This window comes from Rhinatrema bivittatum, chromosome 1 (genome assembly GCF_901001135.1).
Source record: "Rhinatrema bivittatum chromosome 1, aRhiBiv1.1, whole genome shotgun sequence".
Lineage (NCBI taxonomy): Eukaryota > Metazoa > Chordata > Amphibia > Gymnophiona > Rhinatrematidae > Rhinatrema > Rhinatrema bivittatum.
In genome coordinates, this window is record NC_042615.1 from 252,737,327 (window position 1) to 252,758,647 (window position 21,321).

The 21,321-nt window shown below is 43.7% G+C and overlaps 1 protein-coding gene across 4 annotated transcripts in view; it reads left to right on the top strand.

Annotated features, from left to right (window-relative positions):
* CHL1 (cell adhesion molecule L1 like) overlaps window positions 1-21,321 on the top strand; it is a 244,933-nt gene that overhangs the window by 34,854 nt on the left and 188,758 nt on the right. The window contains exon 2 of one of the 4 annotated variants that reach the window (XM_029593458.1): window positions 8,794-8,860. The exons of the other annotated variants lie outside the window; for them this stretch is intronic. The gene's annotated coding sequence lies outside the window, so the exon portion shown is untranslated. The remainder of the gene's footprint in view (window positions 1-8,793; window positions 8,861-21,321) is intronic. 4 annotated transcript variants of the gene reach the window in all.

Sequence of the window (21,321 nt, forward strand, 5' to 3'; positions counted from 1 at the left end):
CTTTTTCGATTTCTGGACCTGTTTTATGGAATTCTCTTCCTCTGCCTATCAGAAGTGTATGATTTTTTTTTAATTTTTAGAAAGTGTGTATTTCTTTTTGCACTGGCCTTTGATGTTGATATTCCCTTATGCATTCCCCCAAGCCACCATTCAATTTCTAGAAAATTAAATTCAATCCATTATAAAAATCACAAAGTCAAATGCCCCATACATTCCTCACCTATCCCCCTCACACCTTCACTTCCTATTAACAAAATGAAGAAAATAGCAACGAATATATAACCGGTTAGTGAAAAAAACAACCTGCATACGTGTGGCTTTGTTTGTTATTGAGTTATGTATTCTTTTATGTTTCTCTTACTATTGTGTGTTTCAATTGAAATACGCTTAGAACAATGTATTATGTAAATATGTAAAGAGCCCCAGGGATTTATACCTCCTTTTTCTAAGGATACTTTTTCAGACCACAGCTACATGCATAGAGCTCAGTTTTAAGAACATAAAAAGTGCCCTGCTAGGTCAGACTAAGGCCCATCAAGCCCAGCATCCTGTCTCCCGCAATGGCCTGTCTGGGGTTATATGTACCCAGAAGATCCCATGAAGTAGGGAGCTCAGCCAATATGTTCAAAATGGATTTCTGTGTGTACATTCACTTTGAAAATTAGCAGGTACTTGCAAATGCTTGTGTGGCGTACATGCGCACATTTAGGTATATACTTTCAATTTTAGAAAGTGTGAGCATGAATGGTTTCCCCCCTAACTCTGGCCAGCGCAATCTTTAAAAATGGTGCGGGCCATCCAGTGCTCCTACCATGTGTGACAGGGGCCGGCCAGTGGCACGGATACCCTGTTACATGGTAAGAGCAAAGGGCCATCGGTGCCATTTTGATTAGTGGCAGCCGACGGCCCAAGAGCGGGAGATCACTCCCGGGACCCCCGCTGGACCACCAGGTACTTTAAAAAAGTTTTGGGGGGGTCAGGAGGGCGGGGGATTAGAAAGAATTAAATTTAAAGGGTTGGGGTGGGTTTGGGGGTTATTTTTAAGTGCCCTTTCTTCCCGCCCCCACCCCCCTAAAACGATAAGAGAACCCCACAAAAAATTTCGAGGGGGGTTTTCCTATCGTGTTTGTGGGCCCCCCGAATTCTGACGAGTTTGAAAATATCTTCCGATATGTTCAATCATCAGAAAAACGATTCACATCCCTAATATTTATCATATCCCCCTCAGCTTTCTTCTCCAAGCTGAAGACCACTAACCTCTTTTGCTTTTCCTCATAGGGGAATTATTTTATCTCCTTTATTACTGTATTCAACCTTCTCTGTACCTTTTTCAGTTCAGTTATACTTTTTTTGAGCTGCGGTGACCAAAATTATACACAGTACTCCTGCTGCAGTCTCACCATGGAGCAATACAGAGGTATGATGATATTCTCTGTTTTACTCTTTCCATTCCATTCCTAATAATTCCCAACACTGTTTCATTAACTGCCACTGCACACTGAGCCAAGGATTTTAAAATATTGTCCACAGTGATGCCTAGATCCTTTAACTGTGTTATCTTCTAATACTGGGGCCAATGCAAAAAGCTGAGCATTAAATCAGTGCTCTTAAATTCAATGCACAGTTTCCTAATGCACAAGCTAATTTTTTTAACTCTCAAAATACTAAGCTAATACTTTGCAAACGCATCGGTAAATGAAATTTAAAAATGTGCGCAATCCAGAAAATGTTTGCTTAGAAAAGGCTTAGGGCCTGATTTTAAAAAGCATTTACTCGAGCAAAACTGGTTTTTGCTCGAGTAAATACACTTTACTCAAGGTAAGTGGGCTTTTCAAAATTGCTACAATATATGCCATTGAATTGTCCATAGGATTTACTCAAGTAAGTGCACTTTACTCGAGTAAATAGCTTTTGAAAATTGCTACGATAGTATGTCACATTTACATGCGTAACTCCTTTGAAAATTACCCCCTAAGTGCACAGAAAAGCACAGAACAAATCACATTTTCTACACATAAAATAAAAGTTATGGGCACAAAAACTGCTTTCTATGTGCCGAAGTCATGGTCACCAGTCTATAATTTTCCAAAGCACCCTTGGAACTATCTTTTAAAAATTGGTCTTACATTGGCTACCCTTCATTCTCCAATTACAATAGACTATGTTAATGATAGGTTACAAATTACTAGCAATAGATCTGCAATTTCATTTTTCAGTTCTTTCAGAACTCTGGGATATATACCATCTGGTCTAGAAGATTTGCTACTCTAGTTTGTCAATATGCTCTATTACATTTTCTTGGTTCACCATGATTTGCTTCAGTTTCTCTGAATCATTACCGCATTAAATACTGTTTCCAGCACAAGTATCTCCCTAACATCCTCCTGGGTAAACACTAAAGCAAAGCATTTGTTTTGTATTTCCTCTATGATCTTGTTTTCCCTAAGTGCCTCTTTGACTCCTCGATCATCCATTGGCTAAACACACTCCCTCACCGGCTTCTGCTTCAGATGTATTTGAAAAAGTTTTTGAGTTTTTGCCTTTATGGCCAATTTCTTTTTAAATTCTGATTTTGCTTGCCTTATCAATGTTTTGCATCTACCTTGCCAGTGCTTATGCTTTTTCCTATTTTCTTCAGCTGAATGCGCTTTCCATTTTTTTTTTATTAAAATAAATAACCTTTTAACCATGACAGCAGTAGTTTGGCCTTCCTACTTCCTTTTTTAATACACTGAGTATGGCCTGGGCTTCTAAGATGGCATTTTTAAACAATATCTATGCCTGATGTAAATTCTTAACTTTTGCAGTTGCACCTGTTAGTTTTGGGGTTTTTTTTCTATTTTCCTTATTTTATCAATCTCCTTTTTGAAAGTTAAATGCTAGAGCAGTAATTTTCTTTAACGTCCTCCCTCTATTTATTGAGTTAAATTTGATTGTGTTATGTTCACTGTTGCCAAGAGGTACCACTACAGTAACCTCACACCAAATCCTGCATTCCACTAAGAACTTGGTCTAAAACAGCTTCTCCTTTCATCAGATCCTGGACCAGCTGTTCCATGAAACAGCCATTTATTTCATCTAGAAACTTCACCTCTCTTGCATGTCCTGATGTGACATTTACCCAGTCAATACTGGGGTAATTGAAATCTCCCATTATGACTGTGCTGTCAAATTTGTTAGCTAATTTATTTTGCCTTTATTGTAACCTCACTATCGGGATGCTCTAGTCTAACTCCTCTATTTAGAGAAAGGCATCCTTCAAAGAATCATCTCTCTGAACCATGCACTGCTGAGCAAATGTCAGTTTTCCCCCATGTTCTAGTTTAAAAGCTTCTCTATCCAGCTAGCTTTCTCGGAATATTCAACTACACACCCATGGCCACTGAATATTATTGGCTATATTAAAGTTAGCTGGATAAGTTTATCTGGCTAATTTGAGGACTGCTCTTCAACTATCCTAAAATTATCTATTTTAGATATGGCTATGAAAGCCAAATAAAGCTGAAAATCAGCATTTATCTGTCTAACTAGCTGGATAACAGGCTCTGCCCCAGAATGCCCTTACACCTTCCCTGAGCTAGCCAAGTAACTTTATAGCCTAATAACACATATCCAGCTATCTCAAGGCTAGTTTGTGCAGTGTGATTTTCAAATCTCACCATTTATCTGGTTAAGACCCAATGTAGCTGGACAAACAGAGCTGAATTTTGGAAATCAGCTGCAGTTATGTAAAATGACTGCTCCTATTTCTTCATGTTTTGCAACTAAAGATCCTCTATGCTTATCTAATGCCTTCTTTTGGGGGCAGTTTTGGAATATCATGCCTTGCTGTAAACTATGCAGGAATATTTAATGCATGTAGTTTTGGAAATAATTTCAAATGAAAATAATCTACGTTTCCCTTTGCAAATTAGTATCCTCAAAGTATGTGCTCTAAGGGCTTGATTTTCAAAGGGTTAGATGCGTAAAATTGGCATATACATGTGTAAGTAACATTGTGATGTAATGCCCCTGTTTTCCTCCTCTTTTTGCCTGTGCAGGACGGGCTGAATGCCTGTTCCACCTTAACTCCCACAGAGGGAGAGAGCACTGTGGGTGGGACCCTGCAAGGTAGGGGAGAGTCAAGAGGGCAGGACCAGCTGGGACAGGATAAGAGTATAACAAACTAAAGAGTAGCAAATCACCTGGACCAGAAGGTATACATCACAGAGTGATGAAAGAACTGAGAAAGAAATTGCGGACCTGCTATTGGAAATTTGTAAACTATCAATGACATCATCTACGGTACCTGAAGACTGGAGGGTTGCCAATGGATTGACAATTTTTAAAAGGGGATCAAGGGGTGATCCAAGAAATTACAGCAAAAGGTTTTTCAGTAGGCTCATGACTCCCATTTAGCAGGGCACCCAGGCACCACCTGGACCTTGGAATTAATCGTCTGATACTATTGGTGGCCTCAGATGAAGACCAATGTGAAACATCATGTAAAATATCGCCTTACCTGTGCCATGACTAAAAGTGTGCGAGAATGACTGATTGTGAGGGTTGTTACAGCTGCTACCAGACCCCAAGGGACCCTGGACCTACTTGGCCACTTACTTTGTCATTGACCTTTCCCCTTGTGGCGGCAACATCACCCTTTGGGTGATAGTGGATATATTTTCTAAAAATGGTTTATTTCATGCCCCTTCCGGGCCTCCCGTCTGCAGCTGAAATGGCTAAACTCTTTGTCCAACATTTCTTCCATCTGCATGGGCTCCCCCTTCACATCCTCTCTGACTGAGGAGTTCAGTTCTCAGCTCACTACCGGACAGGTTTATGCAGAAAGTTTGGAATCATGTTGGATTTCACCTCAGTTTAGCAACCCCAGAACAATGGACGAACCAAGAGGGTGAATCAGAGTTTCAAAGCTTTTCTACAAGTCTATGTGAACCAACGGCAGGATAACTGGGCATTAGGGATGTGCAGAGCAAAGGTTTAAGTTCATATGTCCATATGTCCAAAGGGGGTCCCATTTGCGGTCAATATGGACATAAACAGAATTCAATGAGTTGAGTATATGGCCAGCTTGGGGGGGCCTCCTGACCCCTGGGGGGCCTCCTGACCCCCCCAAGCTGGCCAAAAGTTCCTTTTGGGCCGAACGAGCGTTCCGGCGCGAACCCGCGGGGAATCACATGACGCCGCATCACTCCGACGTGGCGCCGACGTCACGTGCTCCTCGGAAAGGCTTTCAGAAATGGCGTCCTCACTCCTCGCTGGATCACCAGGGAGTTGTGGTAAGTCTTTGGGGGGGGATTAAGGAAGGTGAGGGGTTTAAATTTTTATTTTGGATCAACAATCGCGATTTCCAACTTATTCAACATAGCTATGTTGAATAAGTTGGAAATCCGATCGTTATGTCTCATCACTTTTTTAAGTTAAAAAAAAAAATAAGTAGCGTTTTACATTTATGTTCAATACGAATGCACACCCCTACTGGGCATCTCCTTCCATGGCCATGCCTGTAAACCCAGGCCTATTCCTATCTCTGACACTTACCCTGCAGCTAACCTGATGGGATAGAAACTCCAAGAACTGTGGCAGAAGACACACCAGCTCTTTGAACAAATGGCAGAGCATTTTAAAAGATACACAGACAAGAAATGTCACCCAGCACCTCAACTTCATCTGGGAAGCTTAGTCTGACTCAGAATTAAAAATCTTCAATTGAAGATGTCATCTCTGTGTTATGGTTTAGAGGTGTTTGAGTGGATTCTCGGGGTACTGTGGAGATGACCACGCCCACAGGGAGGAGCCCTGTGAGGAACCACAGTACCAGGCTAGACTCAGGATGCACAAACACAGAGATTTGTCTTTTATTAAACAGCTGATGAGTTCTACCAGAGGTGGCAGTAGTGAGGCAATCCAGAGATAGCAGTCCAGGGATCCTCAGCAGAGGAGACCCGTCTCACAGAGGTGGTTTAGAGAAGTCCGATTGCAGGTTCCCAGTGTAGCAGATCTGTAGATGAGACAGACTGAGAATTAGATTGCTCACTAGATGGTAGCTGTAAGGTAGACGATTCCACCAGGCAGAAGTAGATGGTTACAGGCACCGAGGCAGGGAGAGCAGGCCCTAGAGGAGCGAGTGCCCGATCCCAGTAAGGCACCTGAAAGAAAGCAAAGGGCCCCCGAGGAGCGGGTACCCAGGTTAGAGAATACCCCGAAGGGCAGAAAGAGCTTCCAGCGGCAGCAAGGAAGCAGCAGAGTAGCACAGACCGGAGACTTTCATTCAACATGATCCTTGCTAACTTGATGAGCTAGCAAACAAGGGCAGGCTAAATACCTCCAGGAAGGGGCGGAGACCAATGGTGGTAGGCCGGCCTTCCTGTGCTGATCTTCTTTAAAAGAAAGGCTGGCTTCGCCACGTGCATCTAGAGGATGTTGGGGGGAGGGGCTTCCATTGTAACGGCGTCCTGAGCGGAGGGGTAGGCCTTTCGATGTTGCGGTAGCCCCCGGGGGTCTGGAGCGCATTGGACCGAAGCCGGAAGGGGTAAGCTTGGTCGGCCTCTTCGGCTGACCAGCATAACACTCTGAAGTTCACACCCCAGTTTGTGGGTCCATTTCCCATTGACCAATAATTGGGGCCTATGGTTTACAAGCTCAAATTACCAGCTTCCTTACAGATTCATGATACATTCCACATCTGTCTGTTGAAATCTGTGATTCTTTCTTGGCTGGGCAGACTGCTCCTCCAGACCACCGAAGTTGCTAGAGAAGAAGACACTGAATTTGAGGTCCAAGAGATTTTGGATTCCCAAAAGTTCCAAAACCAGTTACAGTATCTTATTTCCTGGAAAAGCTCATGGGAGCCAGCCTCCAATCTGCAAGCCCCCCAAATCATCTTGAAATTCCACAAGAAATAACCCAGGAAGCCCAAGCCCAAAAGATGGGCTTTGGTGGAGGTTCTGTTGCTCATGGGATGATCCCGCTAGCTGACACACTCACCCCTGCCGCTGCCCAATGCTGTCCAAGGACTCCCGTTGTGGTGGCCTCCCGCTGTCACTGAACTCAGCCAAGCATCACTGATGCCGCCATCCCAGTCAGGCTGCTGCCTCCCCATAGGCATGCACACACGCATGTGCACACATAATATGCACGCCGTGGCAGGAATCCTTGAGCGGTGCCTTGTCTTCCAGCCTTGCCTTATCCAGTCTTGCCTTCCAGCTTTATCTTCTCCAGTCCTCCTCGTCCAGTCTCACCTTGTCTTACTCATCTTCTCCAGTGTCTCCGCCCATCCTTGCCTTGACTCTTTGAATCTTGACCTCTTGCCTGGACCTGGTCACTCTCGCTAGCTGCCTGCCCTGCCCTGACCTCAGTGTGCCTTTGGACTTTAGTTATCTCCAACTGCCCTAAGGACCCACCTGCCGGCTGCCAGAACCATAGGGCTCAACTGGTGGAGAGGCAACTGGTAAAGGTAAAGTTCCAGGCCGTCCCACTAGAGGGTGAGTCCACCAACTGCCGATGTCAGCCTCGTGGGTTCACCCTCGAGGCTGCTTCAACTATGCTGCAGCACAAAGAGCTCCACACCCGCCGCCCTTCACAGAGGTCTGGATGAATAGGTGGATGTGTTAACGAATTGGAGATTGCAAGTTCCACAGAAGTATTTTCAGAAAAGTAATATGTGCATTTTTTTATAAAGCAAATAACTCAGGGTTTTTACATCTAGATGTTACAAATTTTACAGGCATAACATATTTGCACTATTATATAAAATAGCTAAAGAAAGTATGGCTTCCTGCCTAGTGGCATGTTAAATATAAGATAGCCACTTTAATAGACAAGTAGCTGCACAATAAAAGTTCTTCTTGGATTTGCACTATCCTATGGATTTATAACCCTACTTTTATATTGCAGTCAGCCGATCGGGGCCTTTTGAAGGTTCTTTCTGCATGTCCTGGCCCTCTGTCTGATACTCGGGAAAGGGTGTTCGCAGTTGCAGGCCCTATCCTATGGAGCACTTTGAAGGGAAGCACGCGTGCCAGTACTTGCATGCAGTCTTTCCAGAAGTAGTTAAAGTCACATTTGTTCAGACAAGCATTTAAATTGAAGAAGAATATCTTTAACTCCTTTCTGACTCCTTCAGCCATGCTATATGTTACCCCTTTTGATGGTTACTTATGAGCAAATGCCTATGTTAAATTGGTTTTATGGTCTTTTTCCATGATGTTGATGTTTTATTCTCTATTGTTTTACATTTTTATGCTTGTTTTGAATAGTATATATGGTAGATTATAAATCTTTTTATATAAATAAAATATGCATTTTCCTACCTCACAAATATACGCACAGACTGAAATATACGCCTACTTTCGGGGCAGAAATAAATGGTATTTTATAAACCGTGCAGCTCTTGCCACACGGTTTATAAAATACTAGCAGAAATCTCCATGTGATCACTTATGTGTGCATTTGGTGATTTATGCAGACTACTGAAATGTGGGCTTTTTAAGCTGAGAAAACATGCAAATCAGCTCATTAGCATAAATTCTGTTTTACATGGAAGATTGCACAAACTGGTAGTTTTCTGCAAAACTTAGCTATACATCAGGGAAATGATTTCACGCTTTTTCATATGCAAATTGCCAAGACAGCCATTTACATATTATACAAATGGCACTGTGAGAAAAACATCAGGTCATTCCCACAGACACTTCCACAGGTTAATACACTATTTGTTGTAATCTTCACTGTTGTGGTGAAACAAGCACCATTTATTAACTTTAGATAACATTTCCAATTTTACACTTATCCCAGGGAATGAGCATTTGCTCTTGTACGGTCCAGCTGGTGTCACAAGCAAGTGCGGGACAGCATTCTACTGGTAAGAAAAGAACAAATGAAAAAGCATAATATTTAAAGCTCTCATATTGTGCAGCAATTATGAGGGTTTTTTTTCTAATGAGATGTTTACATTAATTTCTGGCTATCAGGATTATTATAACATGAGATTTTCCCAAACTGTCAAGCAAAATATTGCATTCTTCCTCTTCTAATCTGTAAGGCAAGGAGCTATAATCTTATTTATAATGGTGAAATGATATTTTCAGTCACAACAGAACATAGGCATTGCTCTGGGGGGGGGGCACATGAATCCCTCCTTCGGAATGTTTGACCCACCGTTTACCCACTAGCATGGCTTCCTCTCTCCTTACTGATATCACAGCTGATCTTTTTAAGTACTGTCAGTGCCGTGTAGGCAGCATGGCCGGAGTTAGGAGAAACAATAAGCCACATGAGGTGGGAGAAGTTGCAGCATGTTGAGAGGTACTTCCTCCTGCTCCTAAGGCCACTCTAGTCATGTTGCATACAACAAAACACCAGCAACATTGATAAAGGAGGAGAGAAGGGTAAGCAGCAGAGGAAAGGAGTGAGGTAGGGTGAGAGAGAGAGAAGGGAAAAAGATGGGCGTGGAACAGATGATTGAGTTTGGTCAGGAAGCATGCAGTGGTATCTCCCAATTCTATATTTGCATCAGCCACAGCCACAAACCCAGGCTAAATGGTCAATTTTCTCAATGGAGAAAGGTGAATAGTGGAGTACCCCAAGGATATGTGCAGGGACCACTGCTTTTTAACATATTTATAAATGACCTGGAAATGGGAACAAATGAGGTGATCACATTTGCAGGTAATACTAAATTATTCAAAGTTGTTAAATTGCAAGAGGATTGTGAGAAATTGCAAGAGGACCTTGCAAAACGGGGAAACTGGGCATCAGATAGCAGATGATATTTATTGTGGGCAAGTGCAAAATGATGCATGTAGGGAAGAGCAACCAAACAAGCAAATAGAATGCTCAGAATTATTAGGAAAGGAATGGAAAATAAAATAGAGAATATCATAATGCCTCTGTATTGCTCCATGGTGTGACCGCACCTTGAGAATTATGTGCAATTCTGGTCACTGCATCTAAAAAAAAATATAGCACAATTCAAAAAGTTACTCTTTCATAAAGTACAAAGACTAGGGAGCATACAATGAAGTTACTAGGTTATATATTTAAAACAAATAGGAGAACATATTTTTTTACTCAGTGCATAATTAAGCTCTGTAATTTGTTGACAGAAAATGTGGTAAAAGCTGTCATTGTAGCTGGGTTTAAAAAAGATATGGACAAGTTCCTGGAGGAAAAGTCAATAAACCATTAATAAGGTGGACTTGGGTAAATCCACTGCTTATCTCTGGGATAAACAGCATGGAATCTATCTACTCCTTGGGATCCTGTAAGGACCTGTGATCTGGATTGGTCAATAGCCACTATCTGAAACAGGATACAGGGCTTGATGGACCTTTGTCTGATCCAATAAGGAAAATCTTATGTCCTTACGTAACTTCTGCACCGTATCCCTTGATTGCCACTTTTTATCACCAGTAGAACGTATGCATGAAACTGAAAATATGCACCTACTCTCAATGTTTATAAAATAGTATATATGCATGCACATGCTGTTTTAATGCATGGATCCCGCTAAACATTCACTCCTGAGAGTGCAGTTTAACAGCATACTCAGCTCTAGATGAACATAGAAGAAAGAGCTAGAGCCAGGAATGGAGCCCTGGTCTTTTGCTTGGTAGCACACACCCTGAACAATAATACAACAAATACAGGGGAGCTCCTTTTTTTTTTTTGGACTGCATATCATTCCTTTTATTGTTGCGATTCCTGAGAAGTTGCAAAGTCTGGTATAAATCTACATATAAATGTGTTCAGGAACAGTGTCATCTTAACCTATTTTGGGGCCCAGAAGATTGAGGGGGCCCCCTCTTTGATGCTGACTAGATCAAGGAAAGGGTAGAGGATTCCCACTGGCATGATTGAGGATCGGGTGAGTGGGGTTAATCTGTGGCCACCAGCAGATGCTGCTGGGCCCTGGTCCTAGGCCCTGATGATCCAGGGCTTTCAGACAGCCCTGTTACAAGGAAGGGGATGGTTAGCAGCGTTACTGGAGCCCTCACACTAGCCATACAACTGCAAGACATTCAAAGCTCTTTCTGTGTAGAGAAGGAAATGTCTGTTTGGGCCAGTGCGCACACCCGGAGACTAAGATCTTAAGTTTAAAGTTGTGCACTCAGTGAGTTTAAAGTTTTATGAATTGGAAATGAAGCAATTAGAGCAGAAAAGGTAACTTTTGTACACTTTTATCGCATGTTTCTAGTGATCAAACACGTATAAAGGTCACACAGTCCAGAACAATCGGCCCATTGTGCAGGGCAATTGCAAGCACTGCAGTTCTGCTCAGAGGCATGAAAAGGGAGTGAAATCAAAGCTGTTAAATACAAAAGCTGCCATGGGGGATGCCAGAGGGGGAACCTGACCAAATGTGACCTATTAACGTGCATCCTTGGAAGGCAGACAATGCTGGCAGGATAGTGGTCTTGGATTTTAGATTTAATTACTCATCTTTCAAAATCCAAGCAAAAAGCGAATTATCAAGTCAGGGACAGGATTATACTATTAGTTTATCTGTGTTTTAGATAGAATGTTGTTTTATTCTATATTTTGTACAAAACGTGTAAATGAACACATAAATAAATAAATATACTTCCCTGCCAAAAAGGGCTTAAATTCTAAGTTGTACCTGAGGCAATGGAGAGTGAAGCAAACTGTGCAAGGTCGCAAGGAGCATCAGTCAGAGAAGCAGGTCCTCTTGCCATCAGTGTCTTATTATAGTGATCACAGTGAAGAATCCGCCACACACATCAATGAATAAGAAAATAAACAGAAATATCTGCAAAGTAACATGCTTTGGTTTTTGTTGCTTTAGGGGGGCAATTTTGACTAATGCATTTTTGCAATGATTGGGGGCACTTTCAGCTAATTTTCAAAAGGGAGCTGTCCATCTTTCCCATTGAAAGCCAGTTGCAGCAGCGTATGCGTGCTAAAAGCTTGGGCAGCCGAGCAAGAGCAAAATAGTACAAATGTATGCATGCTGCTTTTCCTCCTCTGACTTAACGCTCACACAGAAATTCCTCTTGTAATGCCTGTGGATGCTATGGTGGTCCTTGAATACTCTCCACCAGGCCATATTCCTTGGTGAAGCTAAGTATGCATTGGTGTCCCACAATGCTCGTACTTTTATCTGCATTGAGTGGAGGCATTCCCGGGGGGGGGGGGGGGTTGTTAAAGTAACAGGATGCAAAACAATGTGGCATGGAATTCATTTACCACCCTACATCTGTTATTTTCCTTGAAAATGCTCGCAGTAAAAATAGGCTCAGATGTCTGGGGGTACTTAGTACTCACAGTAAGTTTCAAAATTAAAACACTCATGTACTTTTGCTTTCAAAATGTCCCAGTGCAGATAGTTTGAAAATTGCCCAATTAGGAGGTGATTTTAAAACAGCCCACATCAATTTACGAGCTGTTTTACATGTAAGCTGCATCAATTTTCAAAGTGAACTTACTAGCGAAAGCCTGCTTTGTAAATTATCCCATGAAAACTACCTCCAGAAAGTTACACGTGCTACTGTGCATGGGGAAAGCTTTAGGGATGTCAAAGCACATAGAGGATAACTTTCAAACAATCCCGCGCGAGCCCAAGGAAGTGCGTATATCATACAAGTCCACACGTATTTGATATAGCATTTTAGAATCTGTATGAATCCACACACGCATCCACACCCCCTAGTATTTGCACTTACTTTTGTGTACTTTTGTGAACTGCAGAGAGCAGTAGTTGCTACCCTTCAGAGAAACATGGGGTAACCTGCATGGTGTGGCAGATTCTACCATAAGTAGCTTGCTGGGCAGACTGGATGGACCATTTTAGTTCTTTTCTGCCTTCATTTCTATGTTTCATATATATTTTATAATTAGCAGGAACAAAACCTTTTTTTATCTGCCATGTTTTTTCTATACTCCATACCTAGTGTCGTACGTAGTTAGAAACTTTAGTGTGCACATACTTTTTCAAGCAAGCACAATTCCAGTTTTTCAAAGGTGGGCTCATTCCAAAATACAACCCCCTCCCTGGCAAGAAATCCAAATTTTACCACCAGGCTGAAGTCCCTGGGGTCCAGAATGAGAACCTGCCTTTCCTCATCTGAAAGGGTCAGGCCTGGAGGGGCCTGCAAGCCAAATGTATTTGTGCAGCTTCCTACTCCTCTGGAGTAAGTACCTGGTGGGAAATAGAAAGGTGGGGGAAGGGGATTGGGCAAAAGCTGAGCAGCATATATTGATATATGAAGGGATAGCGAAGAGCCAGGAAACATTGGGTCAAGGGTAAACTAGAAAAAAAAATGTAAACATACCATTGAAAAGGTCACAGAGCCAGCAACATTCAACTAAGAGCATTTTATTCCTAATTCTCTGTACAGATTGAGGACCTCAAGAAGGCAGCCCAGGAGCTGCGTCGCATAGCGCGGAAGTGGGTAGATCAGATGTGTGCCAGGCAGGGCCGTTGATTAGTTCCCTAAACACCCATCAGGGAGATATCAACATGGTCTGTCTATTTCCTGCTTCCATCACAGGCCCCCACTATTGCCCTACCACTCACCAAGATCCTGACTGCCAATAGCATGCAAATTAACATTTTCCTTGTCACATCACTGCGTCATGGCCTGCCCTGTCATGAAGCACTGCTTTTATTTATTTATTTATTATTATTTAAGGGTTTTTTATATACCGAGGCACGTTTGCAAACATCACCTCGGTTCACAATGTAACAAAACATAGCAACAAGCTTTACAATAATAACAATTCTAACAGGGAATAGGCTAACAGGGGCAGGAGGAGATAGTACGTGAATTATATACATATATACATTTTTATTTTTTTTATTTTTTTATTTTTTTGTTTTAACAATGGAGTTAATCAAAGCAGTCAGGTTATTAACAAGAGGGGAAAAGTATTATGAGTGATAAGTTGGGGAGGAGGATACCCACATGGTGGGGGGGTGGAGAGAATAAATATATTGGGCGTGAGTCAGTCCGTCGGTCATACCGCAGCTTTGGAAGGGAGTCAGTTAGTCAGTCAGGGTACGCTAGTTTGAAAAGCCAGGTTTTAAGATTGTGTTTGAATTTTTTATGGCAGGGTTCCTGGCGTAGATGGGAGGGCATTTTATTCCAGTGGGAGGTTCCTGCTATAATGAATGAGCGCTCTCTAGTGGTGACATGCTTCATAAGTTTGGGAGAGGGAGTCTGGAGTTTGGCCTGGTGTCACAGTTTGTAGGGTATTAGAACCTACTCCTAATACCCTTACCTGGTACTGTCTGTCTCCCTCATAACAAGGACCCTTTGCCTTGGGACAGCATCAAAGCTGCCAGCCACTGAGGCTCTCTTAGACCTTGTATCACTAGGTTGGCACAATGCTGTAAAGAAGGCAATGTATCTCTAGGAACCTATAGATAGCCTTGCAACCCGCTATAGCAGATGGGTGTCCCACAGATGGCATCACTCCCATTGCCTCTACCTCTTCCATAAATGGAATGCACTAACAGTTTGCATGATACTGCATCTCATAACCCTGTGCATGCCAGCCAACAATTCAACACACACACACTTTTGTATCTGTTCACAAACATCAATAGCTCGGAGGAGGGGGAAGAGCACCCAATCCCACGTCTCCTGGAGTAGCAGCTGTGCCGGCTGGAGGAGGCTAGCAGCCACCACCACCAACAGACCCAGATGTGGCACAGGAGCCACCTGCCCCCCCTCCAACTGATGGCCCTGGGCCTCTGCCCGTTCAGGTGCCACTTCTCCCCTGCTGAGAGAGGCAAGCAACTCGCAGGGAAGCTTCCCCCCAGATTCAGGCCTGTATACCTTGCCTGAAGAGGTGGGCTCTATGGCTGGAGCATTTTAGAATCTGTATGAATCCATAAAGCTTGACAGCTCCAAACCCCAGAGGCCCAGTCTCTAGCAGCTACCAGGGGGAGGATGTCCACCAAGCTGTGAGCCAACTTAAGTTCTGGTTTTACCCCCATTGCACCCAATGGAGGTAAAAATAAGACTGGCTCAGCCTGTCCCTGATGGCTTGGAGGCATCTGGTAACTCTATTATGAACCTTATCTACATACATTTAAAAGAAAATTATATGCATATACTGCTTCTTTATAGGTACTGAATGTGTATGTATATATATATATATATATATATATATATATATATATATATATATACATACATACATAAAGTGGATATATGCATATACAGATTCCACACAAAAAATTACTATTTTATGTATGCGTGTAAACCCTGCTCCTTTATATAAGAATTTGCATTGCATTTACACACAAATACAGGTATATAAGGTTAGGTCTCATAGCCTATCTTTCTAATTGCATCATGTCCAGATGAAGGAGAGCCCTGCTTAGGAAGCCCAACTCCCAGACAAGGGAGATGGACCTTCTTGTCAAGGAGACAATGAAGATCCAGAACATTGTGTATGGGAAGGAGTCAAGGAAAAGGGGGATCCTTCAGGAAAGGGCAGACCTGAGAGAGGATCCACCATTTACTGTATGCTGTCTTCCACAATAACAGGAGTGTGCAAGACCTCAGTCACAAGTGGCGAGACTTCAGATGCAAGCTCCAGGATAAGCAATTTAGAATGATAGTCGAGGGGCCTGTAGGCCAAATGTATGTATGTATATGTGTGTTTGTGTGTGTGTGTGTATGTATGTATGTGTGTGTGTATATGTGTGTGTGTATGTATGTGTATGTATATGTATGTGTGTGTGTGTGTGTGTGTATGTGTGTATGTATATGTGTGAGTGTATGTGTGTGTATATATGTGTGTGTGAGTGTATGTGTGTGTATGTATGTGTGTGTGTGTGTGTGTATATGTACACATATGTACATTTGCTGAGATCTTCAATGATCAAAAAAGCAGATAAGAACTAGACCTAGCTGTCAAGCTTGTAAATGTAGCGGGGATTACAGCTTGCACAAATATTTTCCCAGTGGTCATTTTGAGATTTTTCAGAAAGGCCTTTTGCATATTTTGCACTTCCCCAGCTTTTGGGACTTTCTCTTTTTGGGATGGGTCTCAGTAGTTTAAATTACCACTGAGCATAAGCAGTAGTCAGAAGGTCAGGAGACACTGCAGATGGAAGGAAATACTGAAAGGGAAGGAGATGCTGAGTTGGTCAGTGGTGCAGGGAAGAGATCAATCCTGGACATTACCGTAAAGAAAAGTGTTCTGAGGTGGAGATTTTCAGAACGTCTTTAAGGCCTAGTCACGTGAAGAGGTGGTTTGAGATTAGAGAGTTTTGGGAGAAGACAAAGAGTGATTTTTGGATATTTTTGGATCAGCTCCTGTCTGAGATGGAGGACTCTGTAGAAGAAAGGGCGGTATCCATGTCTTTTGTATCTTGCTTCTGGTTAATGGCAAGGTGGAAGACAAATTGGAGTTTTTGAGTATTTTGAGAAGTAATTTGGAGATTCAATTTATTATTGAAGCTGGGGAATGTTTTTCCATCATCCCTAGTATTTGTTAGAACTGGAAGAGAACTTACTTACCTTTACTGGGGAGTGAATTCTGGACCAGAACACAGTTAAGATCAGGACAAAGAGACAAGTGTATGTTTCATTTGTATTTTTGGAATCCTGTTTATGATTTTTGGAATCCTGGTGTAGATATTCCCTTTTAGGTTGAAGTAAACCTTTTTATTATTTGAACACCAACCTTGGACTCTAAGGAGGTAATTTTCAAAAAGATTTAGATGTGTAAATGTAGCTACTATTGTATCAATTTTCAAAAGCCATTTTCTCGAGTAAAGTGTACTTACACGAGTAAATCCCAAGGACAATTCAAGGACATATGTTGAAGCAATTTTCAAAAGCCCACTTGCTTGAGTAAAGTGCATTCACGTATAAACCCAGTTTTAAGTGAGTGTAAATGCTTTTTTAAAATCAGGCCCTAGGCATTTATTCGTGTGTGCCCTTTTGGATCATCAGACCCCCTCCCTTTGAGTATTGAGCAAGCGTGAAAGTGACCGTGCAGCCTGGTTACCCCACCATAGTACCTAGGACCCCAGAGGCTTATGCCTTCTCCCCACCAGAGAATCCTGGCCCGCAGGGCTGAAGTTTAGTGTCTGAGAATGATAGAGGTCCAGGAGCGTAAACATAGCCCTGGTTCTTTGCTGTAGCCCCTGTATCAGGGACCCGCCACCTGAGCGGACGTAACATAAATTAATAAAAAGTGAATAATGGTAGCTTTAATTACAAAAGGGGACTGCCATACTGGAGGCCGTAGAATGGGGCCCACTGAGTTATTCTCCGTGCTCATAATGAAGATCCAGTGGGTGAGACAAGAAAAGGCACTCTAATTTTTTTGCAGAGGATCAGACTGAACATGACTCTGACAGAAAGGGACCCAGTGGACTTGGAAGGGTTCAGCGGTGTCCAGGAGCACTGCAGGAAAGCCTGGAGAAAGAAAGCAAGGAAGAAGAGGAGGGGTCTTCAGAATCTGCTGCTGACAAACAGCAGTATAAGAGGGCTGTAGCTATTGATGAGGAGTGAACCCGGGCTTTTTCGCAGCATGAGCCCATGTCCATATCCAGTGGATCACCTACTCCTGAAATCTTGCAAGACAAGAGATGCAGAGTCTTGGCGGGATGATGCAGGAGGAACTGCAGGTCATGACTACAGTCTGGAGGGAGATGCTCTAATGGATGTCACCATGCTCACCACAGTCAGCACGAAATACTCCCTGGCAGCCACATGGCCCCTGCATTTGTACCACCATTACACTGACTCGCATGTTCCTCCACTCCTCCAATGTGTCCACTACCACCCATGATACCACCTCATCCTCCTATGGCTCAATCACCTACATCAATACATCCTCCAATAATACCACTACTACAGAGGAAGGCTCCCTCTTCTGTGATGACACAGGTGGAGACATCCCCCTCTGCTGACATGGAGATGGCCTCATCCTGTGCAGCAGCTAAAGAGGAAAAGCATACCAGTATTGGCAGGCCTTCATCCTCAGTGTCCCCTAATGTAAGCTCTCAAAATCACCTCTTCCCTCCAGAGTCCTCATGCAGTTATCATCCCTTGACACTAACCTCATTGTCCATGCCCTCTGAAGACAATATGAGTAGTGACTGCACACTGCTGCACAGGAGCAACAGGCTGGGTCAGTCCAAGGGACCAAGCTACCTTCCAAAAATAGAGGGCTGTCGAAGAAATGTGGAGGTCAATATTCAAAAGTTATTTAGATAGATAACTTAAAAGTTATCCATCTAAATGGGAAAACCAGCATATCCAGACACTTCTCTGGCTAAATTCTAGCTGGATAGCTAGTTATCCAACTAGAATTTAGCCGGATAAGTGAGAGGTATTCCGGGGAGTAGCAACGTTAGCCAGATAAGTTATCTGGGCAACACCAATGCTGAGTGTTGCCCAGATAACTTATCTGGCTAATTCTGGTTGGGTCATGGACCTGTCCTAAAGATAGCTGGATAAACTTATCTTTTAGTGGCTGAGAAAGGACCTCATTATGGGTTTTTTTTCTATGCAAATATCACCAAATATTGCAAATAAATGTATGTTCACTGTTGAAAATGTCTTTAAATCAGTATGTTACTTTCCTCTACAGCCTGCTGATGAGTCTGGTGATGTATCTCCTGCAATTCTTCCCTACTCAGTTTATATGCCTCCTTTTTATCATGGGGCCCTGTAAAATTATCATCTTACCCCCTGGGGAGGCAGGCCCTGGGTTTTAGCCAGGTTATGAAGCATACAGCAGGATAGAAAGGTCTCACAGACCTTTGTAGGGTTGTAGAGAAAACATCCTCCTGATCTGTCCAGGCATCAGAAATGGGCTTTGAGTAGACCAAAGGTCTCTTGATGACTACTCTGCTCTGCAAGTGGGCTGTATTTATGTGGACATCTACTGCAGTCTATGGGGTAGATTTTAAAAGAAGCGCGATCAGCCTACTTTTGCTTGCGCATCAGACTCAAGCAAAAGTACGCTGGATTTTAGTAGATACGCGCGGAGCCGCGCGTATCCACTAAAATCCTGGATCGGCGCGCGCAAGGCTATCGATTTTGTATAGCCTGCGCGCGCCGAGCCGCGCTGCCTCCCCCCGTTCCCTCCAAGGCCGCTCCGAAATCGGAGCGGCCTCGGAGGGAACTTTCCTTTGCCCTCCCCTCACCTTCCCCTCCCTTCCCCTACCTAACCCACCCGCCCGGCCCTGTCTACACCCCCACCTTACCTTTGTCGGGGGATTTACGCCTCCCGGAGGGAGACGTAAATCCCCGCGCGCCAGCGGGCCTGCTGCGCGCCGGGCCGCGACCTGGGGGCGGGTACGGAGGGCGCGGCCACGCCCCCGGGCCGTAGCCACGCCCCGTACCCGCCCCAAAACGCTGCCGACACGCCCCCGGAACGCCGCGACGACCGGGCCCGCCCCCCCGACACGCCCCCGACACGCCCCCCTCCGAGAACCCCGGGACTTACGCGAGTCCCGGGGCTCTGCACGCGCCGGGAGGCCTATGTAAAATAGGCTTCCCGGCGCGCAGGGCCCTGCTCGCCTAAATCCGCCCGGTTTTGGGCGGATTTAGGCGAGCAGGGCTCTGAAAATCTACCCCTATGAGTATGCCTTCATGATCCTCTATTTTCCATAGGGGAGAAGGCAGATAAAAGCAGAGTGAGATATCCCAAGGTAGCAGGCAGCAAGGCTGTTGCCTAGTAGAGGCTGGAGTGAGCCTCTTGGGCCAAAAGGATAAGCAACCTAGATACGTGGAAGAGAAAAAAGCATGGTTAATTGCTGTGTGGTTGTAGTCAGAGCTCCATACCTACTTAGAAACCAACCCTAGTTGGTAGACAAACCCTAGTTGGTAGACATTTTCAACAGTGGGCACAATATTCATGATGATTCCCTTGGCATTACAGACCACCTGAATGATAAGGGAATGGAAATCCTTGCAGCTGCAGGTGACCTCATTGTCTGAAGGTACCCTTATAGCAATGTGAGTGCAATTGATAGCTCACAAAACAGAGAAGAACCATGCAATTGGATGAAAATCATCCATAATTTGTTGTTGTTATTGTTGTCTTCTTTAAGGGAAAGATCCACACAATTAAAAAATTAAAACCTTTACTACATTTCGTACTCCAAGCCATGGTATTCTCTAAAATTGACTACTGTAACGCACTGCTATTAGGACTACCCAAAAATGCCATCAATCCGTTACAAATTCTACAGAACACTGCCGCTCGCATCCTCACCAACACTACCTCAAAGGAGCATATTACACCTATCCTTAAACGATTACATTGGCTACCCATTCACTTTCGTATTCAATATAAGGTTTTATGTTCAAACATTTTTATTAAAGGTTTACAAAAGATCAGGTTACATTCGTCTGGGCGCAGGTTGTTCTGCCTCTACCCCCAGCAATACTGACAACAAATACAGCAGTGGCGGAACCAAACCAGGAACCCCCAACCCACCCTCCCCACCCACCCCCCCTTCTTCGTTGACTCAAGTCCAGTTGCCTCTCTGAAGGAATCCCAGTACATACCAAATGTTTGTACTTTCATACCCAACGTGGAATGTAAAAAAAATAAAAAATGAAGAAATCCTAGAAAATGTCGGACCAATCTCGAGGTGTGGTAATGTCAATTGTTGAGAATACGACTCCGAGCCTGATGAGAAAGCAATTGTAGGTATGGCTCCCAGACGTCTAAGAACCTCTTCCGTAGGCGAGGAGGTCCCTTGGCGGAAAAAGACTCCATATGCATCATTGTATATAAGAGGTTTCTCCACACCCAGAAAGAGGGTGGATCCACCTCCTTCCACTGTAAGAGAATTACTTTTTTCCCCACCGCACTTGCTTTTTGGAGAAAAAGGCGAACTCCCAGATCTCGAAGCCGGGAATCCGGGAGGTACCCAAACAGCAACCACCGAGGTGCAATAGGAATCGAAATCCCCAAGAGCCCGGCTAGGTATTTGGCAATACGAGTCCAAAAGCGCAGGACCATGGGACAGGACCAAAACACATGGGTAAAAGTGCCAGTATGGCCTGGGCATCGGAGACATCAATATAAGGTTTTAACCCTCATACACAAAGCCCTCCATAAATCCGAAATGAACTGGTTCTCTAACGCCTTACAATTTCATACCTCTAACAGGCCGATCAGAAACCCATACATGGCTACCTTGCAAACCCCTTCACCTCAACTCTATAAATATTCATCCACTAAGGCCCGCGCCCTGTCACTAGCTGGCCCTACCTTATGGAACTCTATGCCCACTGAACTACAACTTGAACAGTCCCCGAAGATTTTCAAAAAAAATCTCAAGACATGGCTATTTACTCAAGCCTACACATGATC